The following is a 14,046-nucleotide window of genomic DNA, read 5'->3' on the forward strand; positions in this document are numbered from 1 at the left end:
AAGCTGGAAGGGATCTAGATATATTGCTATGATAAAAGAAAGGTCGGGGAAGATGTTGACTTCAGCGGCGGATATTTCGACTTGTTTTAAAAATTACTTTGAGGCCTTTTATGCTTCCCCGGGTCCTTATACAGGACCAGATGTGTGTGATTACTTAGAGGATGCGGGGATGCCTAAATTATCAGCGGCCCAGATTTCCCGGTTGGATAGACCTTTACAGCTCCAGGAGGTGATGCAGGCGATCAAGACCTTGAAGCCTTGTACAGCCCCCGGACCGGACGGATATTCCCCGGAGTTTTTTAAGATACTATCATTATCTATAGGGGGGGGTCTCTCTTGAATTACTACAATGCGGTCCAGAATCGCGGTACATTCCCGAGGTATGCGAACGATGCCATGATTACTCTGATCCCGAAACCATCTAAATCGCCCACTGATATAGAATCGTACCGACCAATATCATTGTTGAATGTTGACATAAAGATTTTAGCTCGTGTTTTGGCAGATAGACTGGCGCCCTTGTTACCCACTATTATTGTGCCGGAACAGGTGGGCTTTGTTCGCTCGCGTCAATCGGTACTTAATGTGCGTCGTGTGCTACTGGCCTTTTCTCGAGCTCAGCAAGCCCAGTCTCCAGGTTTGTTGGTTGGGTTAGACGCGGCAAAAGCCTTCGATAAGGTTCATTGGCATTACTTGTTTCAGGTCCTACAACATATAGGGCTCCCGGATAGTTACCTGGCGCTGATTCGTTCGCTCTACTCAGGACCCACGGCATCCATATTGGTTAATGGTGTGCGCTCTCCTTCTTTCTTGGTGGGGAAGGGGACGCAACAGGGATGTCCATTGTCACCACTTCTTTTTCTGTTATACTTAGACCCCTTGTTACGTACACTTCAGAGGGATGATGAAATTGTAGGAATGCCAGAGGGTTCTTCTCAGTTGCGGGTGCTAGCATTTGCGGATGATCTTCTGCTTACTTTAGGCTCCCCCCAACGTTCACTGCAGCGAGCTTTAGAACTACTGGACGAATTTCATCTCTATTCCGGTTTAGTTCTTAATAAGCAGAAGTCCCTGGCACTGTCAACTTCACCTGAGGTGCGTCTCACCTGGCAGAGAGATTTTCCTCTACAGTGGGCCCCCTCACAATTGACATATTTGGGGGTGGTTATCCCTCAGGATCTGGACAGGCTGTACTCCATTAATGTTTTGCCCTTACTCCGTCGTACAATGACCACCCTTTCCAATTGGAGGAAACTCCCCTTATCCCTTTCTGGTCGAATTGCCCTATACAATATGATGCTCTTGCCACAATGGCTATATACCTTGCAAATGTTACCTATTATGCTAACGCCGTCACACTTAACACAACTTAATTCCCACCTTTCCGCATACTTGTGGCAGGGAAAGCGGGCTAGAATAGCATTGCCCAAGTTGATGTTGCCAAGACATCGGGGGGGGGGGGGGGGGAGGTTGGGTCTGCTGAGTATCTCACGATTTAACCTTGCATGCCAATTAAGACATATCCATGACTGGTTTTGTAATTCTACATGGTTTTCTTTACCTGAGAATGAATGTTTTGATTTTAGACCTTATCACTTTAGCTATCTTTTACGTTAGACATTTGCCTGATTTGCCATTGTTACAATTGCACCCCTTTTTGCCTGTAATGCGTAAAGCTTGGAAAATGTTGTGTAAGTTGTTGAGAATTTCGCCTAGTGCAACGCCTTATCTCCCCGTGGCTGGTAACGGAGACTTCTTACCTGGCCTGGACTCTGCAGTTTTTCGTCGTTGGACTTCTGTGGGTCTTCACTACGTGTCTCAAGTGGTCCAGGACACGGGTGTTCCTACCTCATTTGCTGAATTGCAGACTCAGTTTACTCTTCCTCCTGGGGACTGGTTTGCCTACCGACAACTTCACCATTATTTGCAGACTTTGACCCCAGTGCCATTGAGAGAGGATGTTCAAACTAGTTTACGAGAAGCTCTTGGCCTTACTGCACAGGACCCTATATCATTGAAATTTTATCATAGGTTCTTACAGGACCTTTCCGGAGAACTGGACTTCCTTGCCCTCGCTCAAAAATGGTCAGATGATCTTCAAGTGCCTATATCTGATGATATGCTACGCAGGGGCTTTCGTGTGGGGACTGATCCTACACTGTCCTCGGTAGAGAAGGAGCGCAATTACAAGTTTTTGTTGAGAGCTTTTTATCCCCCTAGGAGGGCTCTGGTAATGGGGATCAGCACGGACCATTGTTGTGGAAAATGCGCACACCCTATGGCGTCTTTCGGACATATGTTTTGGACATGCCCCTTGATATCTGCATTTTGGTTGAGTTTGGTATCTATGGTGGCCCAGCTTTGGGGATGTTCATGGAGGATGCACCCCAATTTTCTTTTTACTTTACAAATCCGTTTTCATCCACCTAGACCGGGGTGTGCGCTTTTCATTAGAAAGACCATACTCATGGGCAGAAAATGTATACTTACATAGTGGCTTTCATCTCAACCTCCTTCTCTTCAACAGTGGAGAATCTTAATGTTACAGCAAATGTTACTGGAACGAAAAGACATTGTGGACATGGCGGCGAAAAAGGGCCGGCTGTTTCATCAATGCTGGTACCCTTTTAGTTTGACTTTTATTTTGACTATTCAACAACAACTTTGGGATATATGATGTGAGAAATATACCTATGTTGCCAGTTTTCATTTGGGAATGCTTACTTCTGCTGCTGCTGCCCAGGTGGGGTGGGGTAGGGATGATTGGGTGGGTTTGGGGTTTGGGATAGTTTTGTGGTTTAACAAAATGTTCTTGATTTCTGTATCTTTGCATTGAAGTGCTGGCTTTAATAAATATTATTTACTCATATAATTTGATATTTACTTTGCATTTATTATAATAAATCTCAAAGATTTTGTTTTAAAGTCTGTAGTGTTTTGTGTCCAATTTTTACACATCAGGACTGCTTAAGAAAGGAATCTTTATCCTGTGAAACTTTTCCTGAACCTGTATCCAGGTAAATTAGCAGCCCCTGGATACCTGCCCATTTGTCGTTTTCTTCTTTCTCCATGCTAACCATCCATCTTCCATCTCTGTCCTCCTCTTCCGTTTCCTTTCCCTCCCCAGGAGGTCTGGCATCTTTCCTTTTTTCGTCTCCATCCCTGCAGCTGCAGCGATGGACCCCACCAACCCCAGATCCACCATTTCTCCTTTTCTCAACTACCCTTTCATCCACTATCCCTTGTGTACAACTTCTCTCTCTTTCTATTCTTTCCCTCCCTCCATCCCATTGTCCATCATCTCTCTCCCTCTCCTGTTTTAGACCCATTATTTCTTCCTCTTCCCCACCTGAGAAATTAAATGCAACAGCAGTTCTTTGTAATAACCTCACACTGCAAAAATTATTTTTAAAGTATATATAGGTAGCTAAAGCCATTAAGTAAAAATCAAAATAATCAATATTGCAATAATTGATATTCAGATACAATACTTATTAGCGTAATGTTTTGACAATTGTGCTATTTTCCCCCTTCTTCCCAGTCTCACCGTTCCTTTTATTAAGCCCGCTGTTCCTTCCCTCCCTCCATCCCTGCTTCTCAGTCTCCTCTTCAAAGCAGCCTGCAGAGGATTGCTGATCGGTAGCGAACCTTGCAGGCTGCCTCGGCCTCTGCAGCATGTTCCCTCTGCCGCGATCCTGTCCCTCCTCTGACTTAAGGGACCGCGGCAGAGGGAACGTGCTGTGGAGGTCAACGGCAGCCTGCGAGGTTTGCTACAGCTGACCAGCGATCCTCTGCAGGCTGCTTCGAAGAGGAGACCAGGAAGCCAGGATAGAGGGAGGGAAGTAACGATGGGCCAAATGTAATTACCCTGTGGGCCAAATTTGGCCCGCAGGCCTGCTCTAGAGTATACATATTCAGGGCTTCCAGTCTCTCCTCGTACGTCTTCTGGCGCAAACCTCCTCCTACCATTTTCATCACTTTCCTCTTGGCCACTTCATCTTCTTAAGTCCTTTGACAGATACGGTCTCCAAAACTGAACACAATAATCAATGTGGGGCCTCACCATCGACCTGTACAGGGACATTAACACCTTCTTTCTCCTACTGGTCACGTCTCTCTATACAGCCTAGCATCCTTCTGGCAACAGCCTAGCATCCTTGTCACACTGTTTCTTTGTCTTTAGATCTTCAGACACTATCACCCCAAGGTCCCTCTTCCCATCCAAGCATATCAGCCTCTCACCTCCCAGCACATTCGGCTCCTTCCAATTTCTAATCCCCAAATGCATTACTCTGCACTTCTTTGCACTGAACTTTAGTTGCCAGATATTAGACCATTCCTCTTTTGCAGAACCTTTTTCATGTTTTCAACTCTCTCTTTGGTGTCTACTCTGTTACAAATCTTGGTATCATCTGCAAAAAGGCAAATTTTTCCTTCTAACACTTCAGCAATGTCACTCACAAACATATTGAACAGGATCGGCCCCAGCACCGATCCCCGAGGGACTCCACTACTCACCTTTCCCTCCAAGCGAATTCCATTTACCACCACTCTCTGGCATCTGCCCGTCAACCAGTTTCTAATCCAGTTCACCACTTTGGGTCCTAACTTCAGCCCGTCAAGTTTGTTCAAGAGCCTTCTATGAGGAACTGTGTCAAAGGCTTTGCTGAAATCTCAGTAAATTACATCTAGCTTATGCCCTTGATCCAATTCTCTGGTCACACAATCAGATTTGTTTGGCATGATTTACCTTTAGTAAAACCATGTTGCCTCGGATCCTATAAGTTGTTCATAAACACTTTCTTCCGTGAACAGCACGGTCTCTACTCCATTCTTGTGTGTAAATTTGCCAGACAATCTTGGTCCTTCTCCAGGATCTTCTTCTGTGAACACAGAAGCATTTAACATGTTTGTTTTTTCCCCATCTCTACATATTGATACATAGTCTCGCAATTCCATTTTTTCTTTTCCTTTCCTCTTCCTTTCACTAATATATCAGAAAAATTTTTGACTCCCTTTTTTGCAGTTGTAGCCATTTGCTCTTCTGCTAGACATATCTCTCTCTCTTGACTTCTTTGAGTTTCACCTGATGGTCCTTTCTGTACTCCTATTCTTGGGTATTTTTATATTTCATGAACGCCAGCTCTTTTGCCTTTATTTTCTCCGCCACGAGTTTAGAGAACATTATCCATTTTTCCCTCACAATCACATTTTTATCACACCATTCACAAACACAATTTATATTTCATCTTGTGTATTCACATTACACATCCACAGCTGTTATTAATATTTTCATACAGATGGTATTTCATTTGATATGATTTTTCACACATTCACCGGTGTCATTAGCATTTTCCTATAGACCAGGGGTGTCCAATGTCGGTCCTCGAGGGCCGCAGTCCAGTCGGATTTTCAGGATTTCCCCAATGAATATACATGAGGTCTATTTGCATGCACTGCTTTCATTGAATGCTAATAGATCTCATGCATATTCATTGGGGAAATCCTGAAAACCCGACTGGATTGCGGCCCTCGAGGACCGACATTGGACACCCCTGCTATAGACTATCTTATTTGATATGATTTCCCATGTTTAGGACCTCTGAAGAAGGTTTACCGAAACACAGACCGTGTCAGGTCCAATTATTTGGCACAGCTGGTTTTAGATCGTCTCAAACTATGCATTTATGTATATTTTAATGTTTGAACATTTTTTTAACTGACAAATTTTTATTGAAAATAATGTGCAAGTAACAAATTACATGGCAGTAACAAACACCAATAAGCAAAGGAGTACAGTGTTTCTTCAGTACCCCTCGCCTAGAACCACTACCAAGGAATCTCCCTCCCATCCCACCCCCAAACTATTTAGAAATCATGAAGTTGTCTCCAATGGTCAAACCAATCCCAAATTTGTGCAAATGGCCCCATTCTTTTATGGCAATGTGCAGTTAAAAAGTAAAGAGTATATCAAGCATCCAATTTATTGATCAATAAGTAAGTCATAGTCAGGAGGAGAGGCAAGCTTCCAAGATGCAGCCAATCGTGCCACAGTCAGCAGCAATTTACAAAAAGTCACTTCCACCACCTCAAGATCAGGAGGAAAATGATGTAAGAATACTAAGATAGGCTGGCAAGGAACCTCGTAATCTAAGATGGAAGATAATAGGTCAAAGGCCTTAGTCCAAAATCCCTGTACAACAGGGCATGTCCACCATATATGGAAATAACAGACACGTTCTCCACAACCCCACAGATATCAGTCCCTGAACATTTTAAATATGTTCAATAAACTTTGCATTAATTTATCCAATCCTTTGTGATATTTGGAAACTACAGTTCCACTTTGCTTTGGTTTTGGAGGTTCCTTTTTTGGATATCTATACCTGAATGTAACACCTTGAGCAACTACTGAAAAAGATGAAAATAAAACCCAAATAAGTAATAATAATCTAAAGTCCACTGCAATGTTTTCAGTGCTGTCTTTTCCTGTAAAAAAGTTGAATGGGTCACCTTATATATCCTCTTCCATCATCTGTTAGATTACTGTATGCAGGTCTGCTCTCTACTTTATGCCAAATCCTTCTGCTGTGAGGCTACTTACACACATCCATTATTACCATCACATTACCCCACTTTTAGCTCAAGATCCAATGTAAGATCTTAACACTAATCCACCAGGTCTTGTATCCAGAATTCCCTGCTTGTCTTCTCTTATTACCCTATACATGACCTCCTGGGTTTGGTATTCCTCTTCTGAACATCATCTTTCCATTCATCCCATCTAGTATTCTCGATTTCAATCCACATTGCATTTGGTTTTCTTCTGTATTGCTTCCCCTATCTCTCTGAACAGAACGTTCTATCTTAAATTTAGGTTCACTGTTTCAGGCTGGTCTTCTGCAATGTGATGTAGGGATGGATGTCTCAGTTGGTGGCAGCTGTAAAATCTTTCTTTTTACCCTTAACTACTCCCTTTTTATCTTTCCTGACAGTACATTGTAGTTTCTTTTTCTTATTGAGGATACCATTTTAGATTATTAACTGCTTTCAACATGTTTATTCATGCATTCAAAAAAATGTAGCAGATTGGTGAGGCAATACTTCCCTTGACTAAATCCATGTTGCCTTTGCCCCATTAAATTATGGTTGTACTGTATTTTCAATACAGTAAGCCTAAAATCAGCATTAGATACAATGGTGGAAATAGATCTCATGCATATTCATTGGGGAAATCCTGAAAACCCGACTGAAATACGGCTCTCGAGGACCGGAATTCCCTACCCCTGATCTATAATATGTAAACCACTTTGACTGCAACCACAGAAAGGTGATATATCAAATTCCATACTCTTTTCCTTAAAAGGTTAAAACATTAGTGATTTTGTGGGAGCACTTACACATTTAGACATAAGGAACCTGCAAGTTCAAAAGTGATTTGCAATTGCCAGCAATACCAAAGGACAGAGCTATTTACATTTTTGTCTTTATTGTCATTGGGGAAAAAAAAGTGTCCCAATTAACATTAATTTCCTGATGATCTCTAGCACCTTTTCACGAGTTGCACTTGGAAGAGCCATTCTATAAATGCCCAGCTAAGTTATCCTTTTTCTACAAGAAGCAATTTTGAGACTGTCTGCTAGGCTTGCAAACCTATATAATTTTAAAAGGTATTTCCCTTTGAGAATGCATCCTTTTTTTAAACAGGAATCTTATTTGCAACATCTGTGCTATAAAGTATGTGCAGCCCTTTCAGAATGAAAGCCCTAGGCACACTCTCCCTCCTTCAATCTTCCTCCTCCCGGTCTCCATACACTTTATCCCCACTAGGAGACGGGACAATTTTCTAAAAAGGTTTGAAATGTAATCTTTTAATAACTCATCACTAACTAGAAACTCAGTTTGACATTTGGTCCAGCACTGGAGGGAACAGCCATGGGGATTGTGCTGGCTGCAAAATTAAAACAAAAAATTAGATTACTATAGAATGATATGGGGAAAAATTTTGTCCCAGTCTCTGCGTGCTTGGTCTACATCTCCGCAAGCTTGGTCCCCATTTTCGCCCCATCCCTGCAAGCTTGGTCTCCATTCCCACCCTGTCCCCGCAAACTGTCTGATCATATCCGCATAAGCCTCAAATAGTTATGATTTTATATTGAACTTATTTTATTAAAGAATAAAAAGAAACAATATTCTGTACAATTGTCATTTTATAAACACAAATAATACAGAGCAAGGATCAACAATACCCTTGTCTCCCCTCCCCTTCACAAATATCCCCTCCACTATCGAGAAAACTGTATAAGCCAAATTATTATAGAAAAATCATGCTAACAGAAATACTGCAGTTACACATGACAGGAACAGTGTTAGGGGAGTGCAATTAGGACATCTACCCCCGGTCAGAGACAGCCCTAAGCTAGAGAAGCACAGCCTGGGCTTTGCAGTCCCCAGTTATGTCTAACACCAGCTCTAGCAGGATACATATTTCAAATCCAATATATTTTAATCACAAAACAGAAAATATTTTTTTCTACCTTTTGTTGTCTGGTCATTTTTTTTCTTCACATCACATTGGTCTCAAGCTCTGTTTTTTGTTTTCATCTGTCTACTCTTAACTCACTTGCCAGGGTCTCCTGACCATGCGACATGCCTTCTTTCTCCATACTCACCATTCATCTCTGTGTATGTTCCCCTCCCCATGTTCTGCAAGCGTCTCCCTTCTGTTTCCTATGCTTCCCCTTTCTAGTATTTCCCCTGTGCTCATCTCCCTGCCTTCATCATCTCACCATTCTATGATCCCCTCCTCCTGTGTACAGTACCACTGCTCTAAATCCCTATGCCCCGCATCTTCCTTCTGCATTATTCTCCCCTGTGTCTAACCATCTGTGTTCATATACCACCCCAATGCAGGTACAGCATTCCCCTTTTTGTCCCTGTTCCTATGCTCCCATCCATGCCTACCATCTTTCCTTGGAAGTTATATCAGAAGGAGGAACTCGGCAGCAAGCAGGTTCCAGTCCGAGCAGCCCTGCATCATGAAGTTTCAAGTTTATTATGGATTTGATTAATCGCTTATTCAAATTCTAAGCGATGTACAAAACAGTAAAATTACAAGTTTCCAGAGAAAACAAACCAAATAAATACGACTGACCTGACAAAACATATATGAAAGGGAAAAATGGGGAAAGAAATACAAGTTATTGATAGTAAATAAGACGAGTAAGGGAAAAAACACTAGGAGAGGGGAAAGCAGTGGAATTCAAAGAAAGATTCAGTTGATACTCCTAATCTAATTTTCTAGTTGTCAAATGCATCTTTAAAAAGAAAGCATTTTAGCTTGCTCTTGAATATATCTAGATTTTGTTCTTCCCCGTACGTAAATTGGGAAGAAATTCCATATTTGGGGGGCTGTGACGGAGAAAATGAATTGCCGCCGTGTATTTATGCATGCAGGAAGCTTCCATTCCAACAGGCTGATATGCCCACCCTGGGAGGTGTGAAGGGGCCAACTCAGGAGTCGCACTTGCAGGGGTGGGGGTTTCCATCTGCCATCAGGATCGCAGGGTTTTTTTTCCTGTCCGCCATCAGGGAGGGTTGGGGGGCTGTAGGACCAGTGAGAGGAAGGAAGGGGAGCTGCTGCTGGACACGTGATCGCGCCAAGGAGGGCACAGTGGCAACTCGCAGCAGATACATCACTACAGGGACAAGGCCAATCACCACTCAACTGGGCAGTGAATGGTCTTGTCCCTGCAGCAACCAGTCTCCTTCCCCCACTAAGCTGCGGGTAACAGTCACCGTGTCATTCTCTAGTTCTTACCTCTGCTAATCTTTCTTGTAAATCCACGCTCTATTCCTGGACAAGTGGGTTATGCAGCCCATGTCTCGAAACTGCTTGTGGGAAGCCTCATTTATATAATTTTTTAGACCCTCCCCTCTTACCTCAGGACTGCCCTCTGCAAAGCTTTGAATGGCAAACTCTGACCACAAAGGAAGCACGTGGAGGCCACAGAATCAAAGAGCCAGTTGAAGACAAAATCAGTCATACAGTCCTGTGTATCCTTGAGCAAAACCCCTCTATCACTAGGGAGAGAAGTATGCTTGGTAACCTGTGCCACAAAGGAATCCACTTTCAGGGATGCAAAACAGTGATTAAATGCACCTGCAATTGAGTAGTGTTTGGACATGGCTCTAGCAACTCTCAGAGGGCCCTCCGGCCTCCTAGTGATCCATAAGCATTTTTGCTATCTCTGGATGATCAGGAAAAGACAAAAACTACAGCTTTGTGCTGCTCATGAGAGCGCATTCTGCTGCTGCTGACTGCCCAACTTCCAATTTCAACTCATGGGAATTCAGAAATGAGACCAACCAAAACTAAGGGCTTAAAGAATCTCCGCACTGTGAGGTCCTCACCCAGATCTGGAGCCTCTCCCCAGATCTGGATCTTGGAGATCTGCGATTACCACTACATCCCCTGAAGTGGTAGTGCCTGCCTCCATAAGCAAAGGCATTGTTAGGTCTTCTTGATCATCCGTGTCATCAGCCGGTGAATCATCTCCAGCCAATTCTTGGGTTCTAGACCGAAGACCTGTGTCCTAGGAAAGGGGGGACCTCCGATGCCAGCAAGGATGCCAAAGGAGGCACATTTGGTGCCTTTTTCTTAGTCAGATAAGCCTGGAAGACCATCTTAATAAATTCCAGGGGAAAACACTCATCTGGACCAGCCACTGCCTCCTGGGAACTCTTGTTGGTACTTTTGGAGGATTTTTTAGCTTTTTACACTGAACTGTGGCTGCTTTTTTCCAGGGCCGTAAGTATGCTGTCCCGGGGGCGAATTTCAACTTTTTGGACTAGCCACAGTTGGAGTGGGTAGCAGGACCCCAAGGGAACCAGGGTCAACAAAACCTTGTTCCCCTTCTGTGCCGCACAACACGTGGACCACAGCTGCTCACCGGACAGCCATCCACCGCACACAGGGCATGAATCTGAAGTATCTTACCCTGAGGAATCAAGCGGAGTGGTTTTCTTGCAAAAACCAAGCTAGTAGAGGCAAAAATTAACTAAGTTTAAATTGGGAGCTGCAATAAAGGAAGTCGAAACAGCTTACAGGAAGATCCTCTGCCTTAACATGCCTTAGAAACTGGACTGCTAGACTTCTGACTGCCCCTCCGGCCCAACACCAATGGCCAGAGACATCTGCCACCCTCAGAACACACCGCACACACAACCTGGCAGAGGAATGCAGTCCGCCCTGATCCCGAAACACCTCCCTGGAGCTACACAGCCTACCTCAAACCCACTAGTGGATGAATCTGGGGTGAGCTAGCTCCCAAGGGAACCCCAATCAGAAAGTGCAAGCTGTCTAGGAGGTGTACTGCAAAGCAGCCAACTTCCTGGAAGCAGACTTTACCCACAAAGTCTGCAATCTCCCGAAGCCAAAGCTTACCCTGCAGGGAACCTCTGCAGCATGAGGACTTGAAGACATGTAAAAACTGAATAGAAGAAAAAAAACAAACAAACCAAAACATGAGTAGAAAAGACTGGCTCTTACTGTCTCACTTGTAGGAAAGCAACTGGAGATCAGAAGGCAGTCCTTCAGTAAAAGGGGAGGGTCTAAAAAATTATGTAAATGAGGCTTCCTACAAGCAGTCTTGTAATACATAATCCACTTGTCCAGGAATAGAGTGGGATTATAAAATAAAGGATAGTTATCAGTGCAGACAGCATCTATGCCCACATCACCAGCAGAAAATGGCAAGCCCAGTGCCAGTCAAATCTGTTTCAAAGACCTAGGAGTCTAATCCCACTAGGAAAACATTAAGTGTGTCTTTTCTTGTACTGTTGTCATAGTACAGCAATACGGTACTTAACAGAATTATATATACAGGCTATTTATTTAAAATGTAATCCTGTCTTCTCACAACAGGAAAACTGTCTAATGCCTTAATGAAGAAATTGTGACTGGATCAAGAATGACTACTACACTATGCACTTTGTAAACAATTTAATGGGGAAGAATTTGAAGTCTTAGGGCTCCTTTTACAAAGCTGCGCTAGCGGTTTTATCGCACGCACCGGATTAGCGTGCGCTAGCCGGAAACATACCACCTGCTCAAAAGGAGGCAGTAGCGGCTAGCGCGCGGGGCAAGCGTGCACCATTCCGTGCGTTACGGCCCTAGCACGGCTTTGTAAACGGAGCCCTTAGTCACTAAACAGGGGTAGGGAAGCTGTCCAATAGGATACTGCACAACAAATAGAGATCAAAATAAGCCAATATGAAAAGAAAAAAGATCTCTACATATATACAGTATTCACGTTTCAAATATCATGAATGTGAGAAGATTCACGTCCACTCAGAATTGTGTAATTTAACCAAGAGCCGAAGTTCCTATAGCCAAACCCATCACCAATCACTGTGTATGGAATAGTGACAAACATTAAAAAAGTTACTATGTAGTGATTCTCAAAAATGTTTCTTTATTCAAAAGACTATAGTAATAAATATAACTTAGCACACCTCTTCATCACTTGATTGGCAATTTAATAATTCATTTACCTTTACTTTTGAGTTCCTTAAAAAAGATTCTCGAAACGTGGCCCACGTTGGGACCCATTTACACCCCAAAAGCTAAGTTATATTTATTACTAAAGTCTTTTGAATGAAGAAACATTTTTGAAGAATCACCACATAGTAACTTTTTAATGTTTGTCACTATTTCATACACAGTGATTGAGTGGTGGGTTTAGCTATAGGAGCTTCGGCTCTTGGTCAAATTACACAATTCTGAGTGTATGTAAATCTTCTCACATTCATGATATTTGAAACGTGAATATATATGCAGAGATCTTTTTCTTTTCTTGAAGAATTTGAAGTAACAACTTTAGTATGGAGAGCATCCTCTATTACTCCTATAACAAATGCAACCAAAGGTTCTTTCCTCCTAGGAATAAAAGTCACATGCCACATTTTCCCCATCTCCCCATGAAAGCTGCTCAACCTCACACCGTTTTTCCAGAAAACATATTTGTCCTCTCCTTATTACATCTCTGTCCCATGGGAGTCCATGGCTGTCTTTTGTCACAGTTTTTTGCTTCCTCTGGTCATCCATGAAGAACAAGACCTGAATGGGCATTGCAGAGTTTAGGTCAAAGTTGCAAGTATGAAATCACCTGTGGGTCACAGGTGAGTCACAATAACTTAAAAACCTAACATGGTCACAGAACCAGGAAAAATAAAAGTGCAAGAAAATGCATGAAAATAAAGCAAGAAAACAATTTAAACTCTACCATGACACATTTAGATGAAATCAATGACTATTACGGGGTATGAACATTGAAATGATGTGAATCTGCAGCACGGTTGCAATTGTATTATAGTTTCAGCTGCATGTGAAAAGGTTTAGGCTCTAAGAAAGAACCATGGGCTAAGAACAACAAATAATACACCTTGCCTTGAAGTTGGGAAGTTCTCAGGAGTTTAAATTTTAGATTTAATTATTCCATCAACTTTCGCTCATCATCATTAAAAAGGAAGAGAATTAATATCATGTTAAGCTTTTATAATAAAAATTATTTTGAATGGCACCATCATATATCATACTTTAATATCTCTAAAGGAAAATATAAAATGGAGCAGTACTCGATGAAACTGGAGGAAATTTCTTCTGTAAAGGCAGATGCTTGCCGAGTTCCCTGTAGACCCCCATACTCATTTATTTGGATTTAGCTATAGCCTTTTTCATTTGTAGCTTAAAGTGAGTTACATTCAGGTAAAGTAGATATTTCGCAGTCCCTAAAGGGCTTACAATACAGTACAAGTTTGTACCTGAGGCAATGGGATGTGAGGTGATCCCCCAAGGTCATAGTATCTGTGAGATGTGAACCCTGGCTTCCTTGGTTCTGAGCCTGCTGCTGCTCCAACTATTAGGCTACTTCTCCATTTGTATGTCATATAGGAAATAAAACCTCACAGCACCAGTAACATTACGGAGATCCTCTATGAAGCCAGGGAGATAAACTCCTGCACTGGTGCTGCTCAAATCTTTCA

The sequence above is a fragment of the Geotrypetes seraphini genome, chromosome 6 (genome assembly GCF_902459505.1).
Source record: "Geotrypetes seraphini chromosome 6, aGeoSer1.1, whole genome shotgun sequence".
Classification (NCBI taxonomy): Eukaryota; Metazoa; Chordata; class Amphibia; order Gymnophiona; family Dermophiidae; genus Geotrypetes; species Geotrypetes seraphini.